The sequence below is a fragment of the Balaenoptera musculus genome, chromosome 9 (genome assembly GCF_009873245.2).
Source record: "Balaenoptera musculus isolate JJ_BM4_2016_0621 chromosome 9, mBalMus1.pri.v3, whole genome shotgun sequence".
Lineage (NCBI taxonomy): Eukaryota > Metazoa > Chordata > Mammalia > Artiodactyla > Balaenopteridae > Balaenoptera > Balaenoptera musculus.
The window spans coordinates 86,123,290-86,137,820 of record NC_045793.1 but is presented as its reverse complement, the minus strand read 5'-3'; the positions used below and the strand labels follow the sequence as shown (position 1 = coordinate 86,137,820).

Sequence of the window (14,531 nt, the reverse complement as noted above, 5' to 3'; positions counted from 1 at the left end):
AAGCTTGTGTTTCCTTATTTATTTTCATTTTGGATACTCTGTCCATTGGTGAAAGTGGGGTGTTAAAGTCCCCTACTGTGATTGTGTTACTGTCGATTTCTCCTTTTATGGCTGTTAGCATTTTCCTTATGTATTGAGGTGCCCCTATGTTGGGTGCATAAATATTTACAATTGTTATATCTTCTTCTTGGATTGATCCCTTGATCATTATGCAGTGTCCTTCTTTGTCTCTTGTAATAGTCTTCATTTTAAAGTCTACTTTCTCTGATAGGAGTATCGATACTCCAGCTTTCTTTTGATTTCCATTTGCATGGAATATCTTTTTCTATCCCCTCACTTCCAGTCTGTATGTGTCTTTAGGTTTGAAGTGGGACTCTTGTAGACAGCATATATATGGGACTTGTTTTTGTATCCATTCAGCCAGTCTGTGTGTTTTGGTTGGAGCATTTAATCCACTTACATTTAAGGTAATTATCAATATGTATGTTCCTATTAACATTTTCTTAATTGTTTTGGGTTTGTTATTGTAGGTCTTTTCCTTCTATTGTGTTTCCTGCCTAGAGAAGTTCCTTTAGCATTTGTTGTAAAGCTGGTTTGGTGGTGCTGAATTCTCTTAACTTTTGCTTGTCTGTAAAGGTTTTAATTTCTCTGACGAATCTGAATGAGATCCTTGCTGGGTAGAGTAATCTTGGTTGTAGGTTTTTCCCTTTCATCACTTTAAATATGTCCTTCCACTCCCTTCTGGCTTGCAGAGTTTCTGCTGAAAGGTCAGCTGTTAACCTCATGGGGATTCCCTTGTATGTTATTTGTTGCTTTTCCCTTGTTGCTTTTAATATTTTTTATTTGTATTTAATTTTTGGTAGTTTGATTAATATGAGTCTTGACGTGTTTCTCCTTGGATTTACCCTGTATGGGTCTTTCTGAGCTTCCTGGACTTGATTGACTATTTACTTTCCCATATTAGGTAAGATTTCAAATTAATGTCTTCAAATATTTTTTCAGTCCCTTTCTTTTTCTCTTCTTCTTCTGGGACCCCTATATTTTGAATGTTGATGTGTTTAATGTTGTCCCAGAGGTCTGTGACACTGTCCTCAATTCTTTTCATTCTTTTTTCTTTATTCTGCTCTGTGGTAGTTATTTCCACTCTTTTATCTTCCAGGTCACTTATCCGTTCTTCTGCCTCAGTTATTCTGCTATTGATTCCTTCCAGAGAACTTTTAATTTCATTTATTGTGTTGTTCATCATTGTTCGTTTGCTCTTTAGTTCTTCTAGGTCCTTGTTAAACGTTTCTTGTATTTTCTCCATTCTATTTCCAAGATTTTGGATCATCTTTGCTATCATTACTCTGAATTCTTTTTCAGGTAGACCACCTATTTCCTCATTTGTTTGGTCTGGTGGGTTTTTACCTTGCTCCTTCATCTGTTGTGTGTTTCTCTGTCTTCTCATTTTGCTTAACTTACTGTGTTTGGCGTCTCCTTTTCTCAGGCTGCAGGTTTGTAGTTCCCGTTGTTTTTGGTGTCTGCCCCCAGTGGCTAAGGTTGGTTCAGTGGGTTGTGTAGGTCATGGTGGAGGGGACTAGTGCCTGTGGTCTGGTGGATGGGGCTGGATCTTGTCTTTCTGGTGGGCTGGACCGTGTCCGGTGGTGTGTTTTGTGGTGTCTGTGACCTTATTATGATTTTAGGCAGCCTCTCTGCTAGTGGGTGGTGGGGTTGTGTTCCTGTTTTGCTAGTTGTTTGGTATAGGGTGTCCAGCACTGTAGCTTTCTGGTCGTTGAGTGGAACGTGTCTTAGCATTGAGATGGAGATCTATGGGAGAGCTTTCACTGTTTGATATTACGTGGAGCCGGGAGGTCTTTGGTGGATTGATGTCCTGACTTTGGCTCTCCCACTTCAGAGGCACAGGCCTGATACCCAGCCAGAGCACCATGACCCTGTCAGCCACATGGCTCAGAAGAAAAGGGAGAAAAAAAGAAAGAAAGAAAGAAAAAAATAATAAAATAAAATAAAGTTATTCAAATAAAAATTTTTTTTAAAACTATTAAAAATAAAAAAAATAAAAAGTAATAAAAGAAAGAAAGAAGAGAGCAACCAAACCAAAATCTACCAATGATAACAAGTGTAAAAACTATACACACAAACACACACAAAAAACAAACAGACAGATGGAACCCTAGGACAAATGGTAAAAGCAAAACTATACAAACAAAATCACACAAAGAAGCATACACATACACACTCACAAAAAGAGAAAAAGGAAAAAAAAATATATCTATATATAAAAAAAAAAGGAGGAGAGCAACCAAATCTACCAATGGTAAGAAACTCTAAATACTAAACTAAGATAAACATAAAACCAGAAACAAATTAGATGCAGAAAGCAAACCCCATGTCTACAGTTGCTCCCAAAGTCCACCTCCTCAATTTGGGATGATTCGTTGTCTATTCAGGTACTCCACAGATGCAGGGTACATCAAGTTGATTGTGGAGATTTAATCCACTGCTCCTGAGGCTGCTGGAAGAAATTTCCCTTTCTCTTCTTTTTTCTAACAGCTCCTGGGTTTCAGCTTTGGATTTGGCCCTGCCTCTGCATGTAGGTCACCTGCGGGCACCTGTTCTTCACTCTGACAGGATGGGATTAAAGTCGCAGCTCATTCGGGGGCTCTGGCTCACTCAGGCCGGGCGGAGGGAGGGGTGTGGAATGCAGGGCGAGCCTGCAGCGGCAGAGGCCAGCATGACGTTGCAACAGCCTGAGGTGTGCCATGTGTTCTCCTGGGGAAGTTGTCCCTGGATCACGGGACCCTGGCAGTGGCGAGTTGCACAGGCTCCCGGGAGGGGAGGTGTGGAAAGTGACCTGTGCTTGCACACAGGCTTCTTGGTGGCTGCTGCAGCAGCCTTAGCATTTCATGCCCGTCTCTGGTGTCCATGCTGATAGACATGGCTCGCGCCCATTTCTGGAGCTCGTTTAGGCGGTGCTCTGAATCCCCTCTCCTCGCGCACCCCGAAACAATGGTCTCTTGCCTTTTAGGCAGGTCCAGACATTTTCCTGGACTCCCTCCCCACTAGCCGTGGTGCACTAGCCCCCTTCAGGCTGTGTTCACGCAGCCAACCCCAGTCCTCTCCCTGGGATCTGACCTCTGAAGAAGCCGGAGCCTCAGCTCCCAGCCCCCGCCCACCCCAGTGGGTGAGCAGACAAGTCTCACAGGCTGGTGAGTGCTGGTCGGCACCGATCCTCTGTGCGGGAATCTCTCCACTTTGCCCTCTGCACCCCTGTGGCTGCGCTCTCCTCTGTGGCTCCAAAGCTTCCCCCCTGCCAGTCCCCATCTCCGCCAGTGAAGGGGCTTCCTAGTGCGTGGAAACTTTCCTCCTTCAGAGCTCCCTCCCAGAGGTGCAGGTCCCGTCCCTATTCTTTTGTCTCTGTTTTTTATTTTTCCTTTTGCCCTACCCAGGTATGTGGGGAGTTTCTTGCCATTTGGGAAGTCTGAGGTCTTCTGCCAGCGTTCAGTAGGTGTTCTGTAGGAGTTGTTCCACATGTACATGTATTTCTGATATATTTATGGGGAGGAAGGTGATCTCCACATCTTACTCCTCTGCCATCTTGAAGGTCTCCCCAGAAGATTGTCTTCTTAGTCACTTCTAGTTTGGAGGATTCTAAGAGAACCATTTAGTTCTGGAGATGATCCTGGGTCTCATCAAGGGTGACTGGCATAACTCCAGAACCTTTGGTCATCTTGATAAATTCCACAGCTTCCTCTGTTGGTGGTCACAGGACATTAGGAAGGTTTTTTCATATTTAACTTTCACCTAAAAATTGAAGTTCCTATTGCTTATCATGTCTGGTTTTCCTTATAATTGAAACCAGTGCAAATATATTTTGCCAGTGATGTGGATCATCACTCTAGATACCACAGGAAAACCATTCAAGCCACTTACCTTACCGTTTATCTCTTTCCTCTAGGAAATACTTTTTGTATTTGGTTTAATAATCAAAGAGGAAAAGCTGTGGTGACTGATTCCATTATAGATTAACCACATAAAATAAAATTCTTGAGATATCCTTTAGGGGCAATTCAATTTAGGTTTCTTTCCCTAGAAGTATTCCAATGGTAGAGATGTTGCTAGGATCTAGGGGTAATTTGTATCTCTATGGGGAAATGTGAAGATGAATGGTGCTTAGATTGCAATACTCTAAACAAGTAGCAGGTTCTATCTTTTCTTCAGGAGACTCCTCCCCCTCACTTTCTTCTCTATATTCATTAATTTATTCTGAGCAAATATTACCAAAGAGATACTCTATGTACCTAGACTCATCTACTCTCCAAAGAGATTAAGGTGTAGGGAGGAAATAACATGTATATATATAAATAAATAGAATACGAAGAAGAAAGAAATGAATGCAATGAAAGAAGTATATAGGAAACGCTTTGAGAGATTTCACATGATATCAAGAGAGACCCGATATATTGAATTACATGTGTTTATCTCTTCTCCCTCTTGAAACAAAACTCATTGAAAAGTCTGTAAAAGTTTACAAAAAATTTTAAGCTACAATAGTAAAAAAAAAAACCAAAAATGAGCAAGAGACCTCATTAAAATCCTGGAAGGTAGACTGGATAGAGTGATGGCTAATTAGTCATATGTAGCCATGAACTAGAATATATTGAGAAAGAGCTGCATGCCAGTGCAAGAGTGCAGTCTCTGCCCCACAGAACCTCAGAGAGGCATGGGATTCAGAAGAAATTGGATAAATGAAATCAGGATGTTATATGAAGCTAATGGTAAAACGCTAACAACCATTTGGCCCCTAGCCAAAGAAATAAATGAACACACCTTTCTGATGAGAATTAGGAATGCAGTATAGGAGCTGTGACAGGGGTAAATCTGTCTTAAATGAAGCATCTGGGACCTGAAAAATTAAGGCTGTCTGCCCACCCACTCTTCCTAAAATGAAGCTATAACTGTGGTCAGAGATCACAGTCAACTTCTCCATTGCCACATTCTTAAACATAAACAGGCTATGAAGAATGAGCCTTCTTTTCAGAAAAGCCTGATACATAAAATGTAAAGAACAATGATAAGAATATCAGAATTGGTCAGGAAAATATAACAAGACAAGGATGTTATAAACAATAAAAATCAGAGAATAAGAAAAACTCTTGAAAATCAAAATATATATATGACAGATAAAATTTAAAGACATTTAATTGAAGAGTTGGGTGACAAGAAAAAGGAAATTCCTCATATCAGGCAGCAAAGGAACAAAGTGATAGAAAATACGGGATAGATGAATGACTTAGAGGATCAATCCAGGAAGACTGCATCTGACTAATAGGTGTTCCAGACAGAATAGCAAACATGAGGAAAGAAATTTGCAAAGAAATATATCAATCAAGAAGAATATTTTCCAAAGATGAAAAGCATTTTTTTTTCAAATGGAAAGGATCCACTGCAGGCCTAGCACAAATACATTTTTAGAAGTAATATATGTAGACCTATGGTGAAATTTTAGAACACCGGGACCAGGGGTCAACAAACTTTTTCTGTTAAGGACCATGGAGTAAATACTTTAGGCTTTGAAGACCATACCGTCTGTCATAACTATGTTATTCTCCTATTGTAGCACAAAAACAACTGTAGATAACATGTAAATGAATGAACTTACATGTGACTGGGAAATTCTATTGGGCCTTTTGTTTTAGAACTAGAATAACCTGGTAACCAATAAGGAGGCATCAATACTGTGCGTGTATAGCTCTTCCATGAGCTTTCTTTTGAAGATGACCCACTCTTGTTTATCTTGTAAATGGGAAGGAGAATTCAGAAGACATTGTTTTGGGCTTGATGTCTCTGAGATCAGAGAATAGAATCAGAGAAATAGAATAGAAGATTCTTGCAATGGAGTAAGTGGAAGACATTTTCCAAAATTCAAGTTATTATATAGTTCCCGAACTTCTACACCTTCAGTGATGTAAACATTGTGCAAGGTCTGAGAACTTTTGTTCTTATTTTCATTCAATACAGTTTCTGAATAAATGCATTAAAACTGTGGTACTGAACGTTTAGTTGAGGACAGCTGCTCTTGTTCATAATATAAATTGTCAATTTCAATCCCCAAAGAGCATATCAGATTCAGGGGTCTGAGTGGGTGGATACTTAGAATCTGTATTTTTAACATGTTCACGGATGTTTAGTAGCTCTTGCTTAACTATATGAACAGGACTGCATATATTTAGTCAATATCCGCTCTTCTAATCTACGTACAGCCCACTTCACATACATCTTCCTCTTTGGTATTCACAAGAATTCTTGACTCTCCTATCAGTTTGTAGGATGAACCATGAAGCTCAGATATAAGCTTGTCATTTTTAAGATAATGTCCTCAAATCCTACAATTTAATTCCTACTCTCTGCTATCCTGTTCTATTTAATTTGGGCAATACTTTCCATATTTTTTCTGTACCAGTTTGCTGCCATGCTGGAGTCAGAGTAAAAACAAATTATCTTAATGTGAAACTATATATAACCTGTGGAAAGGCAAATATTTCACTGTGCCTAAATTTAAAGTGATTTGATTTCAGTATAAAATTAGATTCAAGAAATTGTACTGTGTTTTGAAATTATCTTTCTTTTTAAACCATCTATGCTGAGATTTCTGTTTACTTTCTCATTTAAGAAGTTTAATTACTGCTTTTAAAAAGTAGAGCTTCATGTTTTGCACTCTGCTACCTAAGCTGCTAAAGAACAGGTTTCAGAGAGATTATATCAAATGTGAGTTTGACCTAGAATATAGAGACTCATTTGAATTCTATGCTGTTTTCCTCAAAAGAAAATTAGGCACTCAGTTCTATGTATTTTAGCACAATCAGTTAGTGTAATGGGAATTATTTTCATTTTTACTCACTATAAAGCACTGAAAGTCTATTGGAGAATAAGAAATAGAAATAGAAGGATCTGCGATGAGGTACTCAAAGATTGACGAAGGATTAGGGAAAAGAAGAATCTTGGGAAACAGAAGATATCTTGTGTGTCCTGAATATGTCAGTAGGCTTTCACATGGGAGCACATGAGGTTAGAAACACTAAGATATTCTTGAGTAAAGTGATGGCTCAGAGAGGTTATTTGTTCCTAGGACTCTTTAAATCCAGAAGAATTATAACCCCAAAGTGTCTTCGTAATTCAGTTCTCCTTTTTAGGATTATGGATAGTGATCAAAACAAATATGCCTGAGTCAGGATCAAAGCAAATAATTTTTCCTATTGGGAAATAAGCTCCATAAGGATAGGGACTTTGTCGAGTTCACTCTTCTATCTTCATTTCCTAGAGAAGAACGAATGCTTAAAAAATATCTGTATTATGAATGAAGGAAGGAAAAGAAAGAGAAAGGAAGGAATGAAGAAACTGGGAAGATATTACAGCAGTGAGTTAAGGTTTTAGTGAAAAGGAAGGGAGCCCTGGGAATAAAATGCTCCTTTCATTTAGGTACTGGCTGCCAACTCAGTAGTAGATGATGATCAGACAAGACTGACATTAGTTCTCTGGTTCCATGATCTTCCATTCTGAAGGATAAAACAGACTCATACAATGTGAGGGCTGTTTCAAGGATGTGGACTAAATACTATGGGAACAGAGCAAAAGAAGTTTTTAGAGTTAGCTCTTGGTATTATTAGTTTTGACTCCTAACTGCTTTAAGTTTTAAAGTCATATTGCAGGTGATTTCTAACACACCTTTAGAAAGTTATCAGAACAGTCTATTGAAGATGAATAATAAACTAGCATCATTTTGCTTGTTTGCCAATTACTTCCAGAGCCCTGATTGTCAGCCAGATGTCATCAAGAAATTCTGATCTTGAGCCAGTATCCAATAATGTAAGAGTTCTCAGTTGAACTGTCACAACAAATACATGGATGAGTCGATCACTTAACAGGGAGTCAGGGTGGAGTATAAGCTAGCCCTCAGGGAACTGTACAGAGCGTATTTTAATCTATGTTGCAGCCAGAAATCTGGGTGTGTCCACGTGTGGTGCACATGTGAATATACCTTTCCCGTGTGTAGAAGTGAAAAAAAAGTTGGAGCACTGCCACATCAGAGAAATGCCTATTTTAGGATGCAACAAAAGTCTGAGAGAAAATTCTTTAAGTAGGAATTGCCCCTGAGTTGTTGGTAGAGGAGGGGCTAACCAAAGAGACAAACCTGACAAATATGCTGATAGGAAAGAGAATCTGACTTTCGTTAGTTATACAAGGCACAATAAATTTATTTGGTAGCACTGAGTAATTCCTGGGCATACTCCAATTTAAGAAGCACACATTCTGCTATTTTTATTTAATATTATGATATGTTCTAAGATTACTGATAATCTAACAGATTTTTGTAATGAAATTTTACATAAAAGAGCTAAATTAAGTGAATTCCTCTGGGAGTTTCATTACCATTTTAGAAAATTTGGAGCACAATGCTACTGAGTTCTGACTCACTTGAAATAGAGTCATAGGCACTACGTAGCAAACCAGTTCAACTCCCCCATGCAGAAAGCTAAAAACTCATAGTTTTCTTAACCCATAGGATTTCAATCAAAGAACCCAGGCAGTGATACAAGAAATAGAGAAATAAAGGGAAAAGTAAAGATCATTCACACATCACTCAACACTTTAAATTTAGGTAGACTCTTGAGATGAACAAACTGTCCTCATATTTCTCATCTTCATTTAACTGTAAATGAAATTGATCTTGGATAACTTGGTCCTTTAATGGTTAAGTTGACATTTATTGCAGCATGGATTTGGGAACAAGGCTTTTAAAATATCAGGCTATTTTGGTTTTGCTTGAATATATCTTTACAAGGTTTCTTCTGAAATCTCCAATCCAGTATTCCTAGAATCTTCATGACATCTGACACCCTGCTTTTCTCCCCCATAAAGAATCATTAATTTGCTTAAGTCTATTTAACAACCAAAGAAAAATAGGTATATGACATTTCTTCATTTTTTAATCGCTTTATTAACTGACATAGACTACAATGTAAAAAGTGTATTCCAATGACCACTTCTAAATACTGAATTATTTTGAACTTAACTGTCTTCCTGGGATTGTCTTCAAAGAAGAATGGTTCAACATTAAATAAATTGGCTCATGCACTAATTTAAAATATATTTACTGAATGTGTTTTATGAGTAAGGTATGCTAAACTCTAGGAATATTGTGGCAAATAAATAAACTATATGCCTTCAAAAATTGTATAGTCTAGTGGCCATGGAAATAAAGACTTGCAATGAGAGCAGTTTAGGATAGGGAGCTCTAAGAGTATATTTGAGATTTTGGGAAAGCTGCCTGGAGAAGTAGCCTATAAGTGGAGTCCTGAAAGACAGAAAGAGTTAATCTGGTAAAGGAAGGTGGCAAAGAAGTGATTGTATGAGAGGAGTACAGGCAGAAAGGAAACTGAGTTATGAGAGGGTATGGCCCATTTGGGAAAATACGGTGGATAAAAACTCAGTGGCTACAACGAGGTATCCCCTCACACCCGTCAGAATGGCCATCATCAGAAAATCTACAAACAATACATGCTGGAGAGGGTGTGGAGAAAAGGGAACCCTCTTGCTCTGTTGGTGGGAATGTAAATTGATACATTGGAGAACAGTATGGACGTTCCTTAAAAAACTAAAAATAGAACTACCATAAGACCCAGCAATCCCACTACTGGGCATATACCCTGAGAAAACCATAATTCAAAAAGAGTCATGTATCGTAACGTTCATTGCAGCTCTATTTACAATAGCCAGGACATGGAAGCAACCTAAGTGCCCATCGACACATGAATGGATAAAGAAGATGTGGCACATATATACAATGGAATATTACTCAGCCATAAAAAGAAACGAAACTGAGTTATTTGTAGTGAGGTGGATGGACCTAGACACTGTCATACAGAGTGAAGTAAGTCAGAAAGAGAAAAACAAATACCACATGCTAACACATATATATGGAATCTAAAAAAAAAAAAAAGGGTTTGAAGAACGTAGGGACAGCACAGGAATAAAGACGCAGCCATAGAGCATGGACTTGAGGACACGGGGAGGGGTAGGGTAAGCTGGGACGAAGTGAGAGAGTGGCATGGACATATACACACTACCAAATGTAAAATAGATAGCTAGTGGGAGTAGCTGCATAGCACAGGGAGATCAGCTTGGTGCTTTGTGACCACCTAGAGGGGTGGGAAAAGGAGGGTGGGAGGGAGACGCAAAAGGGAGGAGATATGGGGATATATGTATATGTATAGCTGATTCACTTTGTTACACAGCAGAAACTAACACACCATTGTAAAGCAATTATACTCCAATAAAGATGTTAAAAAAACCAAAACAAAACAAAACTCAGTGTCTGAAGAAGCGGTGGAGGAGAGGTCATGACACTACAGAGAATAGCCAGGCCTAATAACCTTTATTAAGGAGTTTGAACGTCATTCTGAAGGGTAGGAGGAGCCCTTAAGGATTTTGAAGCCAGGCACTAAAATGACTGGATTGGTACTAGAGGAAGATCGCTCTGGTTACAGTGTGGAGAATGAATTAGAAAGTGGCAAGTCTGGAAGAAGGGAAGCCAGGTGGGAGGTATTGCTTTAGATTTGGATAAAGATTCTGATCACCTAAATTAGGCAATCCATTGCGAAGTGAGATTGTAAAAGGGGTCATATTTGAAGAATTATTTAGGAAGTAAAACTGCTAATACATAGTTTTTGGTTATTTGGAGTAAAGGAGAAGTAAAGTCAAAGTTGATAAAAATGTTTTTGGCTTGGGAAACTAGGTGCCATTCACAGGGACAGGTACGTATCCCAGGAGAAGTTTGGAAGAAGATGATGAGATTTTCAAATACATTGAGTTTAATTCTTATGGGATATCCAAATGGAGATATCAGGAAAGCACTGGATTCATAGGTCTGGCATTTAGGAGAGATGAGGGCTGAAAATATAGATTTGGTATAACTAAATGAATACCAACCTTATATACAACAGTTAAAAAGGGAGCTAAAAATACTTAAGTATTAGTGTTGCATGCACCTCTGGGATATGACTTTGAACACCACTAAAATCTATTCTAGTAAAAATCAATTTTTGGAAATGAAGGCTGTCATAAATATTTTTTTCCGATTTATATAAAATCTGGTTCCCTACCTTTTCATTATCCATTTCTACTCTGGTATACTTTGAGGACACATTTTCATGTTCATTAAAACTATTTCAATACCTGCATAAATATTAATAATATTAATGTCAGGTAAACTAGTCTCTAAGGGGAAAGCATCATTAAAAAAAAAACCTGCATTAAAAAAACATTTGTAATCTAGGTGTGAAGTAAACCAGAACTTCCCTAATCCATTCAAGTAATTAATATCTCATCCCTCTCCTCAGTCTCTATGACAAATATCTGGAGTGCAGGAGCTAAGGAAATCCAGAAAGAATAAAATAAAGTCTGAACACAAGATTTTTATAAAGTCAGAAATAATGATTTTTAATACTTAAATGCCACCGAAACAATGTAATATTTCCTTTACTCTACTCTTCCAGTGAACAAAAACAGTTATCTGTAAAGTCAGAGGTAGTTATCTGGAACCTCTAGATTTGGAATGAATATTGCAGTACACCCTGTTTGGCTTCAAGTAATTCCTGTGTCCAGGTCTCAGGTTCTCCCCTAATTTGGTATCTGGAGTACTTCCCCAGTGCAACACTGAAGGAGGATAAGACTTCACTTTCCTATTTGCTCTTCCTGTCTGGGGATGTCACAGGGCATTTTCTCTCCGAGCCCTGCATTTCCCAGAGAAACCCTTTCATATGAACTTTGAACTTGTGCCTCTTCCTGCACAGAACACAGAATTATCCACAGAACTTGAGGGATGAATCAGAATCCTTTAAGCAGAATGTTTACATGCCCAACATTCTATCCTAACTTCTCAATACCAAGGAGTTAGTTGATCTTTTAAAATTGGCCTTGGTTCTTCTTGTTAAAGACCAATGAAATAGGATATCTTTTTGTAAATATCAGGGCAACTACTTCAAAAAATGTTATTATCTCAACAATCTTTTATTTTTTTTTAAACATCTTTATTGGAGTATAATTGCTTTACAATGGTGTGTTAGTTTCTGCTTTATAACAAAGTGAATCAGCTATACATATACATATATCCCCATATCTCTTCCTTCTTGCGTCTCCCTCCCTCCCACCCTCCCACCCTCCCTATTCCACCCCTCTAGGTGGTCACAAAGCACCAAGCTTATCTCCCTGTGCTATGTGGCTGCTTCCCACTAGCTATCTATTTTACATTTGGTAGTGTATATATAAGTCCATGCCACTCTCTCACTTCGTCCCAGCTTACCCTTCCCCCTCCCCGTATCCTCAAGTCCATTCTCTAGTAGGTCTGCATCTTTATTCCCGTCCTGCCCCTAGGTTCTTCATGACCATTTTTTTTTTAGATTCCATATATAAGTGTTAGCATACGGTATTTGTTTTCCTCTTTCTGACTTACTTCACTCTGTATGTTACTCAGCCATAAAAAGAAACGAAATTGAGTTATTTGTAGTGAGGTGGATGGGCCTAGAGTCTGTCAACAATCTTTTAAATTTACCTAAATACATGGAGAATTGAGTTTATCCCCTCTCCAATCTCCAAAGACTTACTAAAATGATAACAGAGGGATAAAGAAACCGAAAAAGAATAGGAAAAGAGAGAATAGTAGATCGATGACAGCAGAGTTTTAGATGAAAAAGTGTAGATGGAGGAGAGTTAACTAACCTTAGCAGAAATAAGAAACAGAAACCTAGAGCCTTTGGAGAGTGACTAAAGAGGATCAGTCGGTTCACACTGTGGATCCCCTGAAGGTACCTGGGCTGAAGTGCAAAGCTGAAAACAGAACAGTTAAACAGAAGTTTGCTCACTGAAACTCTGGACTTGTCAGCTCCTTTCCCTTATTCTGCTCCCAGAATACAGACACTAGGCATGTACCCCAGGCAGGAGACTAGAATACTCTTCTCTGGAGACACTGAATGGCCCTAGGGAAAGACCTACTATCACCGACGTTTGGTGATGCTTCCTTTCTCCCTGAGGAACACAAGGCTGCGGGCCGGTCCCTCTGAATGAAGCCCACCAGTCAACAGCCCGCTTCCCCAGCATGGAGAGGAGTATGACCTCTAAGCTACATCTCACTGCCTCGTACTGGAATACGCACAGCCAAGAATCATTTGACCTCTGTAGAAACTTCCAACATCCAGAGACCAAAAGAAACAGAAAGGTAGAAACTGGAGAAAGCAGAGACTGTTCTGGAAATGGAAGAAAAATGTTTTACAATATAGATGTTATATCCATTAAATAAAAACATAATGCCATACAAAAAATGATCAACCGATTGAAGCAAGAAGGGGAAAAAGGAACTTATGAATTACCCTATGTGTTTGTGTTGACAATAGTATCCACCAGCATTTTGTAAAGTTACTGGTGCGTTTGGGAAGTTTAGTAATACTTAATTAGAAAATTAAGCAAATGAAGAAATTATTAATTCATGGGAAAAAGACATAAAAAGACATATAAAATCATAGTATACCATTTGTCTCAGGAGTGAATAATAATTTCACAATCATAATAAAATAAATCATGGGTGAATTTAATGAGAAACTGTAATTACCCATAAGGGGAAGAGGGAGGCATGGAGTGTGTATATGGAAAAGAAGGTTAAAATTCATATACTAGACTAGGAATCAAAATGTAATTTCTAAAATTGATAAAACAACACATAGCAGTATAAGGATAATATAATTTTTAAATATGTAATCACATATCAGATTGAATTATTACACAAGTTGAAAGTGATTGCCTTGAAGGAGAATGTGGGTTGGTGACAAGTATAATAGGGCACGCTTGTTATCAAATATCAGTCTTTTTATGTTACTTGACTTTTACAATATGTTCATGTATTACTTTGTCAAAATAAAAATAAAGTGAAAGATATTTATCTGGCAATACTTTACAGAGAGATGCAAGCTTAATTGTTGGATCTGATTTATCCCTCTGATGTTGTAGAGTAAAGCTAATACGTATTTCAATAAACTAAATATTCCTCTCAGTGGTCCCAAAGATTTGAAAATGTGGGTTATTTGGCAATCATTCGTAATAAACTTTTTTCACAAGAATATTCTTGGCATTCTTTCTAAAATTCACCTGCTGAGAACCAGCATGTAATATGTTTTATTAAAAGGTCTTAGAAATCCTGTCTACGTTATCTCAGGAAATTTGGTTGATTACTCTGAGATACTGCAAAAATCCTGTTTTCTTTCAGTATTTATGAGTATCTTTAAAAGGCATTCAAATTTTGCATCCCTACTGGAGGCTAAAGTATTTCAACTTCTTAAAATTTTAATGGTTGAATGTTTTGGGCAGTGATATCCCCCTAGAAAATTTCTTTCCCAAACTTTCCTTTTTCAAAGCAAAGAAGTCCAAGTCTTTACACTCCGCAATGTAACCTATGAGAAAGAGTATCAGACTTTGAAGGGTGTACA

At 38.2% G+C, this 14,531-nt stretch overlaps 1 protein-coding gene across 9 annotated transcripts in view; it reads right to left on the bottom strand.

The window, feature by feature from the left end:
- The window catches only part of MAGI2 (membrane associated guanylate kinase, WW and PDZ domain containing 2), a 1,338,650-nt gene that overhangs the window by 558,069 nt on the left and 766,050 nt on the right, over positions 1-14,531 (bottom strand). The gene's annotated exons all lie outside the window — the stretch shown is intronic.